We start from the raw sequence: 21,865 nt of genomic DNA, 5'->3' as shown, positions 1-21,865 counted from the left end.
CAGAGTTAGAAGGACCGCCATGGTCTCCAAGATGTTGATGTGAAACGTCTTGAATAGGGGAGACCATGTTCCTTGAGCCTGTTTTTGGTGGGAGTGACCTCCCCAACACTCCAGCGAAGCGTCCGTGTGGATGTTGAGTGATGGAGGTGGGTGTTGAAGAGGGATGGACCTTTTCAGGGCCTTTGCTTCCGACCACGGCTTTAGGAGTAACCGAAGTCTGATCGGAAGCCGTCTCTTGAGGTCTCTTCGAGCGATGGATGCGGAACGTCTCCAGACTCCCGCGGCATCCTTTAGCTGTGCACGTAGCACTGGGTTTGTCACTGAGGCGAACTGTAGAGAGCCTAGAACTCGTTCCTGCTGACGTCTTGAGATCCGTTTGGATTTCAGTAGTCTTTTGACAGACCCTGCTATTTCCTTCCTTTTCTTCTGGGGGATGGAAAGGCGGTGTGACTGAAGATTCCACTGGATTCCCAACCATTGGAACTTCTGAGCTGGAGAGAGGCGAGATTTCTTTCTGTTTATCTTGAATCCCAGGTGTTCTAGGAACTGGGTAACTTTGTTGCAGGATCTTAGACAATCTTCGGGCGATGGAGCCCAGACCAGCCAGTCGTCGAGGTAGGCCATCACCTGGACGCTGCGGAGGCGAAGCTGTTGAACGATGGCGTCTGCCAGCTTTGTGAAGATCCGTGGGGCCACATTGAGGCCGAAGGGCATGGCCCTGAAAGCGTAGCTTTTCCTTTGGAGTCAAAATCCTAGGTAGGAGGAAGCGTGGTGGTTCATTGGAACATGCCAGTAGGCATCCGCCAGGTCTAAGGAGACCGTGTAGGACCCTTGAGGCAGAAGGGTCCTTATCTGTTGAAGAGTCAGCATCTTGAACGTGTTGTTCGCTATGAACTTGTTGAGGGGGGATAAGTCTAGAATGACTCTGAGTTTGTCGGAGTCCTTCTTGGGGACGCAAAACAGTCTCCCTTGGAACCTGGTTGACTTTACCCTCCTTATCACCTTCTTGTTCAAGAGATCTAGGACATATTCTTCCAGAAGGGGGGTTGATTGTTGGAAGAACTGCTTGAAGGTTGGGGGTGGTTGAGTCCAGCTCCAGCCTAGACCCTTCTTGAAGATGCTGTGTGCCCAGGGATCGAAGGTCCAACGATCCTGGAATTGGCGGAGTCTTCCTCCCACCGGAAGCACTTCATTGCTTCTGGTTTCCCGAGGGTTTACTGCCTCGGCCGCTAGCTCCCCTTCCTCCTCTGGAGGGACGGCGAGATGAGTCTCTGCCTGCACCTCTGTTTGAGCCTCTACCTTTGGGACGAAAGGTAGTTGATTGTTGCTCGAAAGCAGGGGTGAAAACCGGCGACTGTGACAAGACCGGTTGGGTGACCAGCTGAAAGGTCTGCTGTGGCTGAGCTGCCACTTGGGGGGTAGCGGATCCCGGAAACTGCCGTCTCTGTTGACGTTGCTGAGGTTTTTGCTTAGTGGGTTTCCTCTTAGGTTGAGAGCCGTCGTCCTGAGAGGATTTTCTTTTCTTTGACATGCCCCACTTATGGAGAAGGTTCCTGTTCTCCGTGGCGGCCTTGTCGGTGATCTCTTTCACAAGGGAGGAGGGAAAGAGGTGCTTACCCCAGATGTTGGAGGAAATCAGCCTCCGGGGTTCGTGTCTCACTGTGGCACTAGAGAACACGAATTCACGACAGGCTCTACGAGCCTTCGTGAAGCTGTACAGATCTTTTACTACGGTCGCCAAATGTGTTTTGGCGAGAACAATGTAGTAGTCAGGGACCCTAGTGTCACCGGCCATGACGTCGAGCTGTACCTGGAGGGACATGGATGCGGCGAGCCTTTCCTTCGTGTCATGTTTCCAACGAAGGAGATGGTCATTAAGTTTCGGGAGGTCTTCGTTAAACTGACGGCCAGCGACGTCAGGTTCTAGTTTTCCTACCACGAATGTATGCTGGACATCTTTCCAGTGTCTAACATCGGGGGGAGTAGTCAGGGAGAAGGGTCTGCACTCCTCCAGTGCAGGGCAAGGTTTTCCTTCTTCCACTGCTTTATGAACCGCAGTGAAGGCCTTTTCCAAGAAGGGGAGGGTCGCATCGTCTGGTGCGACGTAGGTAGGGTGCTTCTTGCTAAGCGCCGGAAGTTTCGAGCAGGTAAAGCCCCTACTTTTTACTGAATTGGCCAGCATAGCCTGGGCCTTCGCGAGATCGAACACAATCACCTCCTTTGGTTCGGTCTCTTCTTTAGAGGCAGGTTCAGATCGAAGTCGGACGTAACAGTCCGGATAAGCCTCAAAGTTCGGGAAGAATTCCACTTCTTCCAGTACAATCGAGCCGATCTTTTCGCTGATGAAGATCTTGCCCGTTGTAATTGGCATGTGCTCGGCATACCTCCAGGGGTTGGAATCTGAGCATGCAGGGAGGTCCTTAACCGAAATCCTTTTCGGCTGCTTCGAACTTCCCATGTTGGACTTGAAGAACTCGTGTGTCTCACGGAGCTTCTTATCCATGAGAGCCTCGAGCATTCGAAACATCTCCTGGGTGTTGGATGGGGTGGGATCCGGGGTAGCGGATGTAGACGGGAGAGAAACATCCGTCAGTGTAGGAGTCGGTGTGGGGGTGGAAGGTGGAGCGACCTCCTGCTCCGACTCAGGGTATTCCACCTGGTCTTCCTCATAGTCCAGTTCTTCGCCCATGAGGTTCCTTTCCGTGTTCTCCGACACTTCCGACATACGTTCCGCGTTGTCGGCATCCAAACGGCACTCGTGCATGAACTGAGCCATGACTACGTCAGGTTCCACCGTTATCTGGACGGTGGGGATCTGATCCTTGGGGACCACAGAGTCTGGGGATGCCTTTGGGAAAAGCAAGGCCCTCAAGTCTTCGGTGGCAAGGTATGGTCCGGTGGCGTTCTTTTGGAAGCCACGCACCCACTTGCGTAGCTTCTCTCGAGAAGCGTCCCTAACCTCCGCTGAAGGAGGATTATTGAACGCCTCGACCAGGCGGTCCTTGCAGACTGTACAGTTCTGCGGGTCCCAAAACTTCAGATCGCCTTTCTTGTTGGCGCAAGGGGCGTGGGTCCTACACGCCGTGTGCCCGTAGAAGTGCGGGCGCTTCACTCCACAGAAGCCGTGGTCGCATTTCACGAACTCTTCCTGTAAGAGAAAGAGAACATGAGTATGAGGAAGTCATACTAATGACTTATATTCTAAAGTTAAATAATAAAAGGTTAATTTTCAACTTAATCTGAAGTGATTATTAACATTGTGATGTTATAGAGTGGAGCGGGAAATGAAGTAGATAGACACATACTTCGTGTAACCCGCCCAGCTGGTTACCGTAACCTTATCCATAGGCAATTTGTTTGTGGCCGAGGACACAAGGCAGAATTCTTCATAGATTGCCAGGGAGGCAAAGGGAATTCTAGTAGGAATTGCCTAAGATATAAAAAAGGAACTGAGACCACTCAGACCATTAAATGGGGATGTAGAAGACCCCATAGGGTAACGGTTTCCGGCAACCAGCCGTGCTAAGATACACAAAGCATGCTGGAAAATTGTGATATGCAAGAAGACAGCACGGCTACTGATAGAACGGTAAGACAATACCTATCTATTTATGTAGTCAAACCATCTGGTTGCAAAGTAGGGCTATCAGCATGGTGTTGATAGCTAGGAGAAGGGGTGCAAGTCTCTTGGCGCCTCCGGAATGCTCCGGCAGACCGGCGGCACGCCGGAGGCCGCTCCAGCAGAGTTTCTGGCATTAGGGAAGACATATAGAGAAGTCAGGAGTAATGCCAGGATGGCGACCCCCGGCACAGCGGAGGCACGCCGGCAGGAGGCAGCGGCTCCGGCAGTCGAAGGCTGCCGGCTTGGTGACAAGGATAAGCTATAGTAAAACCGGACCGCCGGCAATGGATGCCGCCACGCCGGGGGCCGGCCCGATGGACGGACGACCGAAGCTAGGAGGTATGAGGGTAGGCCATCGGCTGTAAACCGACGGGAGGCGGCAGCCCTCCGGCACACGGAGGGCTGTCGGCCAGGGGGGGAACAAGGATGTGTCACCAAGGGGGAGGGCGGTATCGCCGACAGTGGAGGCGGCAAGGGACCAGCACCGGGACAGTAAAAGAAGACAGAAGGAGGGATGTAGGGGTAAGGACACGAACCCCAAAGCATCCCACCTGAATGGGTGTATCCATGATAGGGGCTAGCCCTATCACCCAATGGCAGTGGGCCGCAGGCGGCCGGGAGCCAGAGTAGCCCAAGGGAGGGCTAGGGAACACCCAAGAGGGGGGAGAACCCCTGCGGACAAAACGCATCCAGTGGCTAACCCCATAGGACACTATGAAGGGTATATGTACCAGAGCGGACTGCACACAGGGACTCAAGAAAGTCCTATCACTCCACCCTAAGGAGGAGTTGTGGGACAGGGGACAGATGGGTATAGGCTAACCTAAGTATAGGCTAGGCCATACAAGGGATAGGAGGGGAGGGGAGAAGAAGCAGGGTCTTCCATAGGGGAGGCTCTGTACCAAAGCGGCCACCAAGGAAGGGAGGACGCTCCCTAGCCTAAGGTAGGCAGCCTGGCTGAGACCAGTGCATGGGTACCGTTTCAAGCAAGGCACAGAACTAGCTCCCCCCAAGGCCTAACTTAGAGCAGGGATGTTACACCCTAAGCTAGGAAGGTTGGAGGACGTATCGCAATTGCAAGGAAGGTCAGGTAACCTAACCTCAGCAATTGAGGAAGGGCCGGCCGTTCCTCATTCTCGGACGCAACCCTAAGGGGGGGATCATTCCCTTAGGGAGAACAGAGAAGCGATAGGTACTCTGGTATGAACTTGATCCCCTTACGTGGTAGGGGGAGCAAGGCTACACAGAGGGAATGCCCTAAGGCAGGGGGTGAAGGGAGCATATAGGGGTCCTACATTTAGGTTAGGTTAGAAAGACACACTATCAAACCTATCCCCTATATGGTCCCTGAAGGCAAAAACACTTGCATCACAGTAAACAGTATCATAAAATAATGCCACTATCTTCATAACTTAACCTAGGATCACTGTAATATATCATGCATGAACACTGATGATAGGCGCTCTGGCCTAGGGGCTAAGCTAGCGATCTAGTATGGGGTCAGGCGATGACCGTTAATAAGCGTCAAAACACGATATATAAAGTACCTAGCTATGAAGACTAAATAACTAATAGTATCAATTAGTTGATAAGGCCGGAATAAGCTGTTCAGGCTAGCTAAATAATGCATGCAAAGTAACAGCGAAGCCATAAAATGGCGGGTCCGGTAGCAGCACAGCTCTGCCAAAAAACAAAATATCTCGAAAAGTAAAAGTTACTTTACGGTCAGAGCTTATTTAAACAATACTGGAACCTGGTACTCAACTTTCCAGAAGAAGGCGAGGCCGAGGGTAGAGACATAGCGAAGATGCAAGTCGATGAAATTAGCACAGGGAAAATCCGTCTTAGTAAGGCAAGCTACTATGCGAAGGATGAGGACGGACGTGACGTCATTTAGCAAGGGCGCCCGTTTGTTTACGTTTCGAGTACCAAAAGTAGCCACGGACGAGATTAGCTGTGGAACGGCTCCCCAGCTATTCTCCGCTCCTCCACATCGAAGTGTTAACTCTGTGTGGGGTGCAGATAGCTATGTGGCGCGTTAATACATGCGTTCCCTGTTGTTATACGATGTCTTAAAGGGAAACCTTTAGGATACTCGCTCCAGAAGTTAGAATTCTGTGATAACCTGTGGTTAAATTCTCTGGGAATATCTAGTAGTTATTTACCCAAGGAACCTTCCATCAGGACGCCATGGCTTGAGCCCAAAAAATTACTTTAAAATTCCTGATTTTGTTCCTAAGCAAAAGACAAACATCGTCCTTTAACAAGAAGACTGGCTTCTCGGTGAGTTGGAAGACCCAATAGAACTGATTTGGATGCTTCTTTTTTTCCCCTAAGTGTTAAAATAATTTTAATAGACCACTAATTGTGCCTATATCTATCTATCTATCTATCTATCTATCTATCTATCTATCTATCTATATATATATATATATATATATATATATATATATATATATATATATATATATATATAGATTATGTATATATGTATATATATATATATATATATATATATATATATATATATATATATATATATATATATATATATATATATATGTATGTGTGTGTGTAAGAGCCTAATATGTGTAAATGAAGGAGGAGTAAAGCATGGGTTACTTTGGGTTATTTTTCCTCATCCACGATGGCCTAAGTTGCTTAATACAGTCAACTTTTGTTTTAATTTTCCATTAAATGTACGCTCAGTAACAGGTGTTTACATAAGGTCCTAATCAGCCTTAATACAGATCCGAAAGAGCCAGAAAAGGGTCCGAATCAGCCTTAAGCCGTACCTAGTTTTCAGTAAAGAGAAACTATCATTAACATAATTTGACTGGTCCTAAGTCAGAAAATATCATCACTCATAAAACGTTGCTTTCAAACTTTCAAATAATCTTTAAGGTTGTTGATTAGCATTATTACTGCATGATGTCTTTCGAACAGAATATCTAAAAAGCCTTTACCTATTTAAATCTTGGCGCAGAGCAGGCAGTCGTTTTCTTGGAGTCATGAAAATAAGCAGAATCTCGGAGGACTTCAAATGCTTCAAGCGTTGTCATTCACCATTTATTTAATTATCTTGATAAGAAAACGTTCGAAGAATTTCCACAATTCCTGGAAAATAAAAAATATCTTTATTACGCTGTCAGTTTTTTCCTTACATCATAGTTCATTTGTTAAAATATCGTTGAACTGAACTACTCAGAGTCTTAGACCAATAACATTACAAAATACCACGAAAATCATATATAACATAAAGTCGAGTCTTTAAAAAAAGTTCCAGTAGTTTTCGAATAATGAATAACTTTGGGAAAATTCCGTTCCCCATGGAATCATCCACCCTAAACTTCTGTCTAAACTAAAGTATGGAAATATTATGCTACATAAGTTGATTGTTGGGTTTTAATTTGCTCAATGCTAAAAAGATTCGAATGTGTTCTCTTATGCTTAATGATAAGATTGACATGTGTCTGGAAGTTTGTAGTAGTAAATTACTATTCTAAATGTTAACCTTAATGGCCTCTAATGAGACGCTAATAACCAAGCCATTCGTTGGCATTAACCAACACCGAAGGTAAAGAGCAAATACAAAAGTTAATCCCCGTTAATAATCTTTCATCAATCATATTAAATGCACAGTGCCGATTTTTTTAAAACATTCTCAACCATCAGCAATTTGCTTTACTATCTACGTAATACTACTTTTTACATCAGGTTACCACCACCAAAAATACTGGACTTAAACCGGAAAACGAGAAGCTGGATTTCAAATTTGTATACAGTTTATTCTATGTTAATCTTATGGATAAAGTTTTACTAGTTTTCTTACGAGAAGGAGTCTGAAAGACCGTGTTAGACGGCATGCAGTTTAAAATCATTAAAGAAATGAGCTAATGGCTGACAATGTGCCAAAACAGAAGCACTATTTGAACGTTTAGTGTAGTTTACTTCTAAGTTGAGGCTGGGGACAGCCTGCTGACTAGATATTTAAAAGGAATATCCCGGAAAACTTAAAATAAACCAGAAGTAAGGAAACCAATTCTGCATGCAAGGATGACTATCGGTTGTTTGTGAGAAATTGCCATAAAATAAAACTTCTCATACAGAAAACTATCCAAAAACTACAATAATCTAAACTCCTAATTTAGATAGCAAATAAACACCCTCTTCAGTAACAAATATTTAAATTTTAGACAAGTTTAGAGAGTACCCAATGAATAAAAAAACAACGTGGGCACAAAGGCCTACTTTCGAAAATAAGACCAATACGGTCAATAAGAACCACACAATGGCCAACCAGTAGTACCCAAATCAACAAATAGAATTTCGGAGATTGGTTGAACATGTATTGGATCCATTGCCAGAGAGAGAGAGAGAGAGAGAGAGAGAGAGAGAGAGAGAGAGAGAGAGAGAGAGAGAGAGAGAGAGAGAGAGAGAGAGAGAGGAGAGTTAATTTCCGGTACAGAATCTTTTCATCTTTCTTACACCAACAAATGTAAGTGATGCTTTAACACTTTTCATCTTCAGAAGTTAATCAATTATCACAATGAAGCCAAATGCTTAAAAAGCAACAAAATGCCCCTTAGCACCTATTCAAATTAAACTAATTTTTAGGTAATTTTTCAAGTGGAATAATAACAATGTTTCCATAATTTTCTTAGTTATATAACCCTGAGGGCTTTAATAGGGAGATTCAGAGCGAGCTGGAGACTACCGTTGGACTCAACGTTTAACGAGTGGGTAAACGATTGAAGAAGAGTGAAGGCGAGATGCACCCAGCCCCCTCACCAATCTGAATAGCTCACTTTAGACCGTTCGAGCCAGCACAGAGGGATGGTTGAGGTAGTTTATTAGTTTAAAGGACTCAGGTTTGTATAGTTAGGAAAACCAAATTACTTTAAAAATTCCTGATTTGTTCCATTGTAAAATACAAACCATCGTCCTTTAATAGGGAGACACAGCTAGTGAGTTGGAAGACCCCCTAGAGCGGAATTTAATTCTTTTTTTTCCCTAGAAGTGTCTGACTGCCTGGTCCATCACAGGAGCAAAGTGTTGACTCCAGCAACCTCCAATCTATCTTTTGCAGGGATTTGAAGACTGAAAGGGACTGTCCTGTGCATGGAGACATGTACTTCTGTCAAATTAAGAAACCCTTATCCTGAAGGGAAAAATCAACTAGGATTAACACCCCTATATTATGATCAATAGGTTGGTATAATTCCACCATTACCCCTTATTCGGAAAGATTGGGGAAATACTTTAGTGTTAAAGGAATAAAGCTCCAATGTATAACTTGCTAGCATCAGGTCTGATCCAGCACAACTTTTCTCCCCAGGAGGGGACATAAAAATGAAGAAGAGCCAGTTACTCTACCATTCATTTCAAACTTACATCTACATGTTCCCATACACAATATGCTTCCTGTCACGCATGAGAACTGGGCTGGCTACACAATTACTTGTGCAGCCAACACAGGACCAAGCAGAAAGGTCTCGCACTCTCTACCAGAAAGAGTAAGTGATCCTTGACAGCTTTCTTATTCCTATCAGTGCTGACGAAAAGCACAAACACAAGCCAGAGATGTCATGTCCTCTTCAGATAGCACCACAGAGTCCTCACTAGACACGTGAGCTTCATGTAGTTTGGGGAAGAAGAAGGTCCTGTCATATGCCGATGAGTTCTGTATTTTGGCAACAAACTACCATAAAACCAAAGGAAACCAATTTCCTCCCCTCAGCACGGGTGGCAGCATAAGAAATAGCGTGCAACTCTATGCTCTTCACCGATGCTGATGCTAGCAAGAAGACATTCTTTAGAGTAAGATCTCTGTCTGATGACCTCCCCAAAGGATCTTACATGTTACAACTAAGAGCTTTTAGGATGAGGGTCACATCTCACTCTGGGGACCTAGGGTCACATCTCACTCTGGGGACCTAGGGTCACAAAGTGGCCAAGCCTGCTCAAAGCTCCTCGTGAGCATAGATAACTCCCATGAGGAGAGGTTGATAGACCATGCCCAAGGCCAAGTGTTAGCCTTTGACAGAAGTGCTTCTCTCTGCAAAGCCCAAGGCCAAGTGTTAGCCTTTGACATAAGTGCTTCTCTCTGCAAAGACTATGAGGAAATTTGCAATCTATTACTTACCGAAGTATTCCTTCTACGAGACCAATCGCAGAAGATGGCCAACTTACCCCAGTAGATAGCTGCAGAGGAACGTCACAGATATCCAGGCATCTTCTAGGCAGTGCCTCATGAATAGCCTTTCGCTTGGAGCAGATGCTGGAGAGCCGTCCCCCATGAACTTCCAAGGACCTTACAGACTGGTGATACCTGTGAACACAGGACTAATTGGAGCATGCACTATTGGGGTAGTCCTCTTGGTACCTTTACTAGAAGGGATAACAGATTGGGATACCACTCAGCATAGGCCATCTGGAAGCCACCAGGGTCATACTGAATTCTGGAATAATCAGCACCCAGTCGATTAACACCCACATCAGGATGAACCGGAGGAGGGCATACACATCCAGCTGATCCCATGTGTAGGCAGGCATATTAAAACATTCCCCACAGGTCTGGACCAGGGGAACAAAACACTGGGTACTTCCTGTTTAGTTGTACGGCAAACACGTCGATCCCGGGAGAAGCTCAAAAGACAAGAAACCTCTCCGCTACGAAAGGATATAAGGATTACTGAGAATAGAACCTGAATTTGGCAACAGTGTCTGGTAGCACATTGCATGAAACATTGTCCAAGACATGCATCTGCTTAATCAGCTTGCAGAGATGTGTAAGACTGTACCTCATTGCTTGTTGACACAAGCCACTATTGCTGGTGGTGTCGCTCATCAATAATACCTAGTGCCACCTCAACCATTCTTGGATTACTTGCAATGCTAAAAAGGCCGCACGTATTTGCAGAGATGTGCAGATAAATTTCCTCTCATGACCAAACGTACGAGAAACCGGTCATGCAGGTCTGCTCCCCACCCCTACTACGCATGTCAAGACCCCAGCCCAGGGGTCAGAAGCAAGAAAAACCTTGAGATGATGTCAAGACGTGCAACTGCTTGCACGCCTCTACTATGAAGGGCAGGAATCCTGTCCTCCATCCAACTGCCACCAATCTAATGGGGGTTGGCCGAGTAAGAATGATACAAATCGGTAAACCAGGTAGCCAGTACTGCTTATGTTATCACAGCGACTCTCCTTAGAGATAGCCTTCCAGACAAGAGACCGGCTGGTAACTACCAAATTCAACCAACTACTGTACAGTACTCCCAAAGGATGAGATTGATATGTATCTAATCTATTTGTTGGACAGGTAATATGTGCATAAGACCATCTATGGACCAGTAACACAGACCTGTGATCAGGACAAGTATGCAGGTGTAGCCCGAATAAAAGTCTTGTCCGGAAATCGGTTAGAGAGCGTTGAAAACTTTGTAACCGAGATTTTGCTTTCTTAAAAAAAAAGACTAAGAACATTTGTATTTCTTCTTCATCAGTCAGTAAAACTGGCATTTGAATGTTCCCTTCTAGGGATCAGTTACGCTTTTGAGAAGTTTTGAGTTCTAGTATTTCTAAGAAAATCAAGACCTTCGATCGGATAGGAAGGAAGTGTCTATGAAGACAGATTGTTTATACAGTACTGTATGTCTGGTTACGGGAAGGTAGACGAGTAATGTATAACCTGGTTTCCTGTAAGGTATATAGCCATTACAACTTATTAGAATAGAGTTCTAATTGTAAGATGATCTATAGGCCTTGTTGGCAGAAAGATCACTTGCACGCATATGTACTTGCCCATCTGCATTAGCGCATGCGTAATCTTAGCCTCTGGGTAAACGTTTGAAAACGAATCCAGGAATAATGTATGTGCGACGAATTGCAACATTATTGCCCAAGGAAATTTTGATTGTTGACTAGCTGTAGTTTTTTTTTTTTTAAGGATGTGAGCGCATACGTCCACAAACAAAATATCCAGTTATTGTAGCGATCATTCCTCCTTTTAGTTTGCCTATCCACCTTGTGGGAGAGGATTACCAACATCATACACAGAGAAGGTTGTCTGGCTCTATTGTGGGCGGGGTTTGTAACTTTTGTAAATGTGATAAAAAAGGTGACCACGTTGTTGCCATCGTTCGAAAACGTAAGCTAACACTGCTCCCTAAGAAGTAAATGCTTAAGACAATAACAATGTAAGGGTAAATTAATAAAATGCCTCGAAAGTCTATCGTGTAAAATGAGAAGTCGTTGTCCCAGGGGTACAATGACAGCATGCGGCCGACTCAAACAATCAGTAGAAACGGTGTTTTTGGCAATAACCTAAAGATCTATCTTGGAGAGAGCACATGCACCAGAATTGAATTATTACGTCCTTTATGAAGTTTTAACAAACGCCTGTCGAAGTCAAGTAAACCTCCTCAGGAACGAATGTTTCCCAAAAAGGGTGTAGTCTCGTATGTGAGGTTTGCTCAACAAAACAATACATTAGGTTGCCATTGACCACTTTGTCGTATGGGGATGACATCGAACGCTTTCTTGCTAGTGAGATGAAATTGAACTGGAATGTAAAAATGCTTTCTGCTGGCTTCTGTCCAGGCAGTTGAGGGTTTCTCGATGACGAGAGACTATCACGAGCCGCCTGCTATGCCAACCACTAGAAGTGGGAGAGTGGGGGAAGTCGACTTTGGTTCGTTCGAAAATGAAAGGAACGGAGCTGGCAAGACCAGCCTAGCTGTTGCATAGCAATCAGGGGAGTGTAGAGCGACGGTACAAGTCACGTTACGCTGCTCTGTCACATGACGCTGTTCTGCCACGTAACACAGCATGGGAACGAGCATAGCTAGATATCCAAACCTGTAGGGAGGAGGCAACCATAGAGCTTTCAGAGTAAGCTCTGGGTGGTCACGCAAACCATGCGAGTCGGCGCGACGAGAACCTAGGGGTTACATATAAAGGGAACTCAAAAACTGGTTGAGAACCTTGTTGCGTGTGCCCACAGGGTCCGTGCAACGGTGACCAGAAGGCCTAAGAGGGCTACGCGAGCCCAGGGGCTCAGTGTAACCAACGAAATGAGAATCCGGAGGGGTCACTAGAACCCGAAGGCTCCATGCAACAGGACCCCAAGACTCTGGGTTACGAGAGCTCGAAGGCTGAATGTACCTAGAGCAAAGCCATCGCTTTTTAGTTATGGTAGTCGGCCCACCATAACTTAATAACTATGGATTTACAGCAAGAATCATCAAAAACCTTCAAAACGAAATACATTACACAGTCTTATTTTCTATAAACAGTTTCTTGTACCATTCTATAAATTTACCAAGCTGTCTAACCTAAACACACACCAAACCTAACCTAAGAGGAAAATTGTAAAATACAAGCTGCTGCCTAACCTAAACATACCCTCTGAACCTAATCTACAAAAAAAATGTGTAAAACACAAGAAGCTATTTAACCTAAATACACCCTCCAAACCTAATCAAGGAGAAAAAATTGTAAAATTTGAGCTGTTTAACCTAAATACACCTTCTGAACCTAACCTAGGAGAAAACGTTTAAAGTACAAGAAACTGTCTAACCTAAACACACCCTCCCAACCTAACCTGGGAGAAAACTTGTAAAATACAAGAAGCAGTCGGGTCAACTTTAGAATGGTGCAATGTTGGTTAGGACATTGAAAACTGCATTATTGAACAGTGTTTTGCAAATAAAATATTTTTAAAACCATACACTACTGGCGGAAACCTATATTAATGAAGTTACAGATTTTGAAAAAAAATACTGTTTTACTCCATATGTCATCATAGCTCTTATTTCACTGATCATGTTAATATGAAAGGTTAGGGTAGAAATGTGTTTTGATATATTTAGTCTGATCATTGGAAATGAAAGCCAAGTCCATGTCCAAACAGACGCTGGACCATGAGGCTACAAGTCACCCTTTTGAGGAGTGTGAACTAACCCCTTAAAGTTTGTATGATTGATAATTAATGTCAAAATACTAGTCCACGGGGCTAACACGCATAGCAGAACAGTCCACTTGCCAGAACATAGGAGTTGTGCACAAATAATATTTAATCGCGAACGAAGTGAGCATGCAGCAGAGCAAAAGCCAACAAATCATTGGCTCGATTAAGTAACGAGGTATATATACGTAATGAACACTGCTACCAATAACAATAGAGATTGTGTGGAAACCTCCGTTTTCTATGCATCCGGAAGTCCTGGCTAACAGAACACCACTGTTTTGACAGTCTTTTATTACTGTTACTCTGTTTTAATTACGGTAACTTTTTTATTATGATTTTTTTTACGACAACTGATGGAAACGACGTTTAAAAAATTTCATTTAAATGTTGACACAATTAGGCAAGTACACTATCTTTTAAGGTGTTTCGAATGTAATTGATGACTATGCCTAGCACAAAGCCACATCTTTTTCGCTATGGTAGTCGACCAACCATAACTTGACTATGGATTTACGCCAGGAATCATAAAAAGCGTTCAAAACACCACAAAATACATTATAAACTAGTCTTATTTTCTACAAACCGTTTATTGCACCATTCTATAATTTTTCCAAGCTGTCTAACCTAAACAACCACAGACCCTAATCTAGGAGAAAACGTATGATACGAGAAGCTGTCTAACCTAAACACATCCTCCGAACCTAACCCAAAAGAAAACTTTTAAAATACGAGAATGTCTAACCTAAATGCATCCTCCGAACCTAAGAAAAAAATGTGTAAAATATGAGAAGTTGTCTAACCTAAACACACCTTACGAACCTAGCCTAGGAAAAAACGTGTACAATGCGAGAAGCTGGCTAACCTAAACACACCCTCTGAACTTAACCAAGGAGAAAACGTGTCAGATACGAGAAGCTGTCTAACCTAAACGCACCCTCCCAACCTAAGGTAGGAGAAAACTTGTAAAATACAAGAAGCTGTTGGTTCAACTATAAGTGGAGCAATATTAGTTAGGAAACTGAAACTCTCATAATCGCACTATTTTGAATACCATATACTACTGACAGAAACTTCTATTAAAGTTACAGATTTGAATAAAAAAAAATACCATTTTACTCCTTTTGTCATCATCGCACATATAGGAGCCTCTTTCCGGTTGGTAGTTCAGAAAAACCGATAGGTGGTGCTTTTGCCATAAGCAACTTATTCAAATAGAATAATGGGCCCAATGTTTTACATTTTACACCTTTGTTATTTTTTTCAATATTTTTTATACAGTATACATTATCATCATAGCTCTTATTTTATTGATCATATTAATATTAAAGGTTAGGGTAGAAATGTGTTCTGATATATTTAGTCCGATCAATGGAAATGAAAGCCAAGTCCATGTCCGAACAGATGCTGGAGCAAGAAGCTACAACACACCCATTTGTTAAACGTGTATTCACCCCTTAAAATTTGTAGGCTATAATTGATAATTAACACCAAAATACTAGCCCACAGGTCTCAAGCGCATAGCAGAACATTCTCCACTTGCCAGAACATAGAAGGCGTAAGATAACGTTTAATCGTGAGCGAAGCGAGCATACGGCAGAGCAAAAACCAATAAATCAAAGGCTCAATTAAGTAGAAGACATACGTAACACAATGAACACTGCTAAAAAAACTCCAGAGAAAATGGGATGAAAACCTCCATTTTCTTTGCAGCCTGAAGTCAAGGCAAACAATATCTCCAGTGTTTTGACAGTTTCAGTACTGTTACTCAGTTTTGAGTACGGTAACTTTTATTACTTGGACTTTTTAATGATGACTAACAGACAAAGTTCGAAAAAGTTCATTTAAACAACACAATTAAACAGTTACCCTATCTTTCAAGGTGCTTCGAACGTAACTGATGATAGGTAGCGCAAACCCCTAGTTTTTTAGTTACGGTAGTCAGCCACCATAACTTGACTGGATTTACGGCAGGAACCATCAAAACCGTTCAAAACACCACAAAGTACATTACAAACCTGTCTTATTTTCTACAAAAAGTTTACTGCACCATTCTACAATTTTACCAAGCTGTCTAACCTAAACACACCCATCAAACGTAACCTGGGAGAAAAGTGTAAAATTTTAGAATATATAACGTAAACACACCCTCTGAACATAACCTAGGAGAAAACATGTAAAATATGAGAAGCTGTCTAACCTACACACACCCTCCGAACCTAGCATAGGAGAAAAGGGGTAAAATACGAGAAGTTGTCTGACAAACACACCCACCTAACCTAGGAGTAAGTTAGTAAAATATGAGATGCTGTCTCACCTAAATACACCCCTCTGACCTAGGAGAAAGTTCGTAAAATACAAAATGCTGCCTCACCTAAACACACCCACCTAACCTAGGAGAAAGTTTGTAAACTAAGAGAAGTTGTCTAACCTAAACACACTCAACGAACCTTACTTAAGACAAAATGTTTAACAGAAACTGTCTTACCAAAACACACCCACCTAACCTAGGGATTGGGCCTGCCTACTTAACCTGCCCATTCCCTTACCTCATTTAGAAGAGTGGAAAATTCCTTTACAAAACAAAATACAGCTTTGGTTTGCCACTTCAGTTTTGGGGATTCGTACAGACTGCTTGCATTATCACTGGTGCTTATCATGCCGGGAAAACTAAGGGGGAATCTTACTTGGGACACAACACTTTAGGGTAGCACAGTGTTTTCACGCAGAAACCTATTCACTACTTACTCCACTTCAGCATATTTAGTACCGTATCCATAATTCATAACTGAAATCAAAGGAGGATTAAAGCATTTTGACCCATCATCCATCAGCAAAATACAATACCATTGAGAAAAAACTAACATGGCAGAATAATATACATCCTTGAGATGATAAAGGAACAATATTCATCGAAAAATATTTCTGTAACCCTTAATTTGCGGAGGTTTCGAGTAACTTTTTCGCATCGATCATCTCAAAATTATATGACAATTAAAAAAAATATATATCAGAATATGACCGAAACTGTAATAATACCAAAAACAAAGAAATAAAAAAGAACTGGTTTACACCCATAATAATGGCGACAAATGCATAATTCAAAATAGCCAGTTGGAAAAAATACACGGTTCATGTATTTGGAAGGAAATTTAATGCCTACGATTTCCCTCCAATGGAAAATTCTTAGTAGGCTCATTTTCATATGGATCTGGCAAGCGGCACATGGAACACTTATGACTTTCAGATGAGCAAGAGCTATATAGTGAAGAGAGTGTTAAATATAACAAATAACTGAAAAAATCAAAAGTTCCAACAAGTTATCGCGACCAACGTATGTGCAACAAATCCATCAGCGTTCTCCCAAAATTGAACAACGGCGAAACCATCTAACTATTCTCGTGTTAACACGATTTGTTGGCTGCACAATATACAGTAAGTCTCTTAGATATTTGGACGTCAGGTTCTACTAACTTCATGGGTTATTGCACATAATTTTAACTCAATTCTCGCTTTAATAGGCAACCAGTGAAAATCAATTGGTATATGAGTGATCCTTTCTCGAGGCGACACCTTTTATCAGTCTTGTTCCTCAGTTTATCATGTTTTACAATTTCTTAAGTTGTACTTCAGGTAAATAACATGGTACTAATGTAACAATCCATACGTTTGAAAGGTCAAATCTGGACAATTAATCTTAAAAAAAAAAAAAAAAACCAGCTTCTGAGCCAATATGTTAACAGCCATTTTCAGGTTACTTCGGTAACGTATTCGAACAACTGATAAACACTAAGACAAAATTGAAAATTTTTAATCAGTGTCTACTGAACATTAAATATAGATAATAACACAAGAAAGGCTTTCATGTAGCGCTTAAAAATCCCTCTATACTTTATTGGGAAACCAGCTTACCATACTTCACAACGTTAAATGAGTCCTTACTTCACCACGTCCAATATCTTACTGAGACTCATTACCAGTAACCAAGCTGTGTCCTACGACTTCTTGGCCAATCAGAAGCTTCCATAGTGGAATGCATCAAAGTGTATGGCAATACTTTATTTTCAGTTATTTCTATTTGCTAGTAAAAATTGTTAGCGACTCTATTCTTCGTTAGAAGATCAGAATGAATTTTCAATGCTACGTAACAAGGAGTGAAACTTTCAAGCGTGGAGATAATTGCAGACATTATTTTGCTGATGGCTGTCAATAATATTAAAATAAAACCAATCACTGCAACAGCAATTGCTACCGGTTAAAGTATTATTATTATTATCATTATTATTATTATTATTATTATTATTATTATTATTATTATTATTATTATTATTATTATTATTATTAATATTATTATTATTATTATAAATTCATTCTAAGCAAGCCAAAAGTTCTGGATTTCACGAAATTCCGAAGAACTTCCGTTTATTTGTGTTTAGTTTTGGATATATATATATATATATATATATATATATATATATATATATATATATATATATATATATATATATATATATATATATATATATATATATATATATATATATATATTTGATTATCAACAATGAAAAGAAATAACTTGGGGTACCATGGAATACATCAGAGGTTTATGATATATATTATATACAAAAGGTAATAAAATTCCATAAGATACTACTAAGGTTTATATACAAACCATTATTTTGCCTTAAAACACCGTTTAAGACTACTTTTTACACGATAGCTTATGGATGTAATGGATTATTTTCATAACATAAAACTTTTTCAACTATGAAATAACTGATTTTTTAGTACTATGGGTGCTAGTTTCTTATTAACATTACATCAAATATTGTTGTTTTCACAATATCATCTTGATGTACAGTATTTTCCGACCCCCCCCCCCCCCCGCCCCTCCAAAATAATATAATGAAATATCTAAACGCTTTTCTGCAAAAGTAAGGGAAGGTGCATGTTTAGATACTAAAAAAAAAAAAAAAAAAAAAAAATCATGGAGATAATCAAAACAAAATATGATAAAGTCTAGTTGTAGGACACTTCTAGATTTGAAAACCTTATAATTTATGAGTATAAAAAATTTATATGAATTTACGAATAAATCTTTGAAATATTGGGAACATGTTAAAAACTATAACGAATTGTAAAAAAAGATATTGAATTTCATTATAAGTAAAGAACCATGGGGAAAATTTTCTAAAAGCACAATATCATGGCATTATATACATCTACTGTTCACACACACATATCATCATTATCATCATCATCACCATCATCATCATCATCTCCTCCTACGCTTATTAACGCAAAGGGCCTCAGTTAGATTTCACCAGTCGTCTCAATCTTGAGCTTTTAAATCAATACTTCTCCACTCGTCATCTCCTACTCCACGCTTCATAGTCCTCAGCTATGTAGGTCTGGGTCTTCCAACTCTTCTATAAGGAGCCAAGTTGAAAGTCTGGTGAACTAATCTCTCTTGTGGAGTGCGAAGAGCATGCCCAAACCATCTCCTTCTACCCCTCACCATGATCTCATCCATATATGGCATTCGAGTAATCTCTCTTACAGTTTCATTCCTAATCCTGTCCTGCCATTTATCTCCCAATACTCTTCAGAGGGCTTTGTTCTCGGTTTACGAGTTTAATTCATTGTGGAAGCAAGCCCACAACCTAAAATGCTATCTTAAAATAATTTTCCCTGTAAGAAATAAAGGAAATTCAATCGACGCTTTCCACACATCTATAAATAAACGTATACCGTACAAAAATTCTTAAAAGTTTTTAATAGCAATAATTGTACCAATTATAACACATAACACAAGAAATTAATATGATTTAATAATTCACAATGAAAAAATAGAAATAATTGACAAATTACCTCTTATTTCACCCCAGAAGAGAGTCGTACGTGGCGAGAGAGAGAGAGAGAGAGAGAGAGAGAGAGAGAGAGAGAGAGAGAGAGAGAGAGAGAGAGAGAGAGAGAGAGAGCGAGAGAGAGAGAGAGGAGGGGGGGGGGGTTTACTGCTTGTAAGGAGAATGTTCTTCCATGAGAACTTCTGGTAAAATATCAGGAGTTCTCTCTTTTGAATTATGTTCTCTATCACTAACTGAATCCCTTAATTTACACTTTCTGGAAACTAGATCGTCTTTTCTTACGCTCTTACGTTCAATTATCACAAGTATCCTAACTAGATATGACTGTTTTAGCCTTTTCTTTAAAGTGACATGGAAGCGAGTCTTTCCCGTGTCAGTAGACAGATTAACTGCTCGCCGCTGAAGTTTATCTGCGTGAACATGGAGTGAACACTGCATGGGTGTCCTATGGGGACTGTTTGACTACTTTCTCTTTTTCGCGTGATAGTTTCGTTTGTACTCATCCATGAAAAATGTCCATACAGTACAAAATTTTTGTTCGAAAGTAGATTCAATACTTGTAACCCAATTCAGATTTGTATGCTCATATTCAAATTTGCTTGCATTCAAAATTACTCGTAACCCGAGGCACTACTGTTACAGCGCGAGCGTGCACATACATACACACACACACACACACACACACACACACACACACACATATATATATATATATATATATATATATATATATATATATATATATATATATATATATATATATATCGTTTTGTTGGAAAGTCGTCCTGATGTGAATTCCATAAGTACGGAAAAAATCGTCAAGATCTCAGGAAGTAAAGTTTATTAGTAAAATTTTAAATTTTAGAATCCCACGAGATTTGGAATCTAGTTTCTTGCAGTCAATTCATTTTCATCTTTCAAGATTTAGTGCAGAAAACCTTCATTTCTAATGGCATTTCCAGTTATCAATACATGCTAAGTAAGTGCTAGTGGTATTATATATAAAATGTATATGATTTGAGTTCTATCAGATATGGGGTTTCAAAAACTTGAAGTTTTCCTAAAAAAAAAAAAAAAAAAAAAATAGGATTGCAAAAATGCCAATTTCTAAGTCACCTTACTGCAAGGGATTATCATGTATGATGCTGTAATCCTATTTGAAAAAATATTGTTGTATCTAACAATACGAAAAAATATCTAACTAATGTGCTTTACATTTATGTCACTCACAATAGGCTATCACCGGGACCATTTATTGAAAAGATAATAATCTTGGATTTGTGGAGTTCTGAGAATTGTTTTGAAAGTATTAATTGCGTTATATCAGCCATTTTATCATTTTGCGAGCTAATGAATCAGGAAATAATGCGGCGCAATTTATAATGACAGAAATGTCACATCTTGTTTACAACTAATAGAAATTCAGGGTTCAGTAAAAATGTAATATATTTTTACTATAATGTGTCATTTTAGTATTTCTTAAACTGCATTGGCATTAAACATCAGCCAAAAAGGCAATGAGTAGAGAAGTATAAAGAACATACTTCCTGTACTGATTTGTTTTTATCACTAATCTTGAAACTGGTAGTTACTAATTTACTTTAAGTTCTTGAAAAACGTTTATGTTAAAAAAAAAAAAAACTTTGTCTGTCTTGCTCTTCAAAGTTTAAAGTCATTGACATTCAAAAAGTAATGAAATAAAGCAGAGGAAGAAGAAAAACGCAAGGCAAAATAGTCAATATCTTTTCTTTTTCTTGAATGGTTCAAAATTTATAAATTGTTTATAAGAGGGAAAATCTTGCTAGGCTATGTCGTCTGAAATATTTAGTGGAGGTAAGAAAAATTGCAATGCTTGCTTACCAGAATGCATGAAATATCACAGGAGGTTGGGCTCAAGATAAATATATGAGAAACAGAGATGGTGAGAACAGAATATGCAATGGAAGATAAAATATCATTGGAAGGAGAAAGGATTAATAAGGCGGAATCTAGGAACTATGATCTCCAAAACAGGGTCTTTAGAATTAGAGTTTAGTGAAAAAAAGAAAAATAGCAAACCAGACAATGGTTCGGTTAAGTAAAATTTGGAAGTCAAATGGCATGAAATTACATATAAAAATCATGATATACATGAGCTTAGTGAGATCTGTATTACTGTATGGACATGAGTCGTGGTATTACAATAAAACAATCTCAAACAGATTTAGTACATTTAAGAACAAAGCCCTCAAAACAATATTTAGAGTTAAATGACAGGAAAGGATTAGAAATGAAACGATAAAAGAGATTACTCGAGTGTCAAATGTGGATGAGGTCATGGTGAGTGGTAGATGGATATGGTTTGGGCATGCTCTTTGCACCTCCCGAGAGAGATTAGTTCACCATATGTTTAACTGTGTTCCACA

At 40.8% G+C, this 21,865-nt stretch overlaps 1 long non-coding RNA gene across 1 annotated transcript in view; it reads right to left on the bottom strand.

The window, feature by feature from the left end:
• Positions 1–21,865, bottom strand: part of LOC137642236 (uncharacterized) — a 35,228-nt gene that overhangs the window by 12,269 nt on the left and 1,094 nt on the right. Inside the window, exon 2 of the long non-coding RNA XR_011044708.1 lies at positions 6,589–6,739. This is a non-coding gene — a long non-coding RNA (uncharacterized lncRNA). The remainder of the gene's footprint in view (positions 1–6,588; positions 6,740–21,865) is intronic.

The sequence above is a fragment of the Palaemon carinicauda genome, chromosome 6 (genome assembly GCF_036898095.1).
Source record: "Palaemon carinicauda isolate YSFRI2023 chromosome 6, ASM3689809v2, whole genome shotgun sequence".
In the NCBI taxonomy this organism is placed as follows: domain Eukaryota; kingdom Metazoa; phylum Arthropoda; class Malacostraca; order Decapoda; family Palaemonidae; genus Palaemon; species Palaemon carinicauda.
This window is presented reverse-complemented; position numbering and strand designations above follow the sequence as displayed.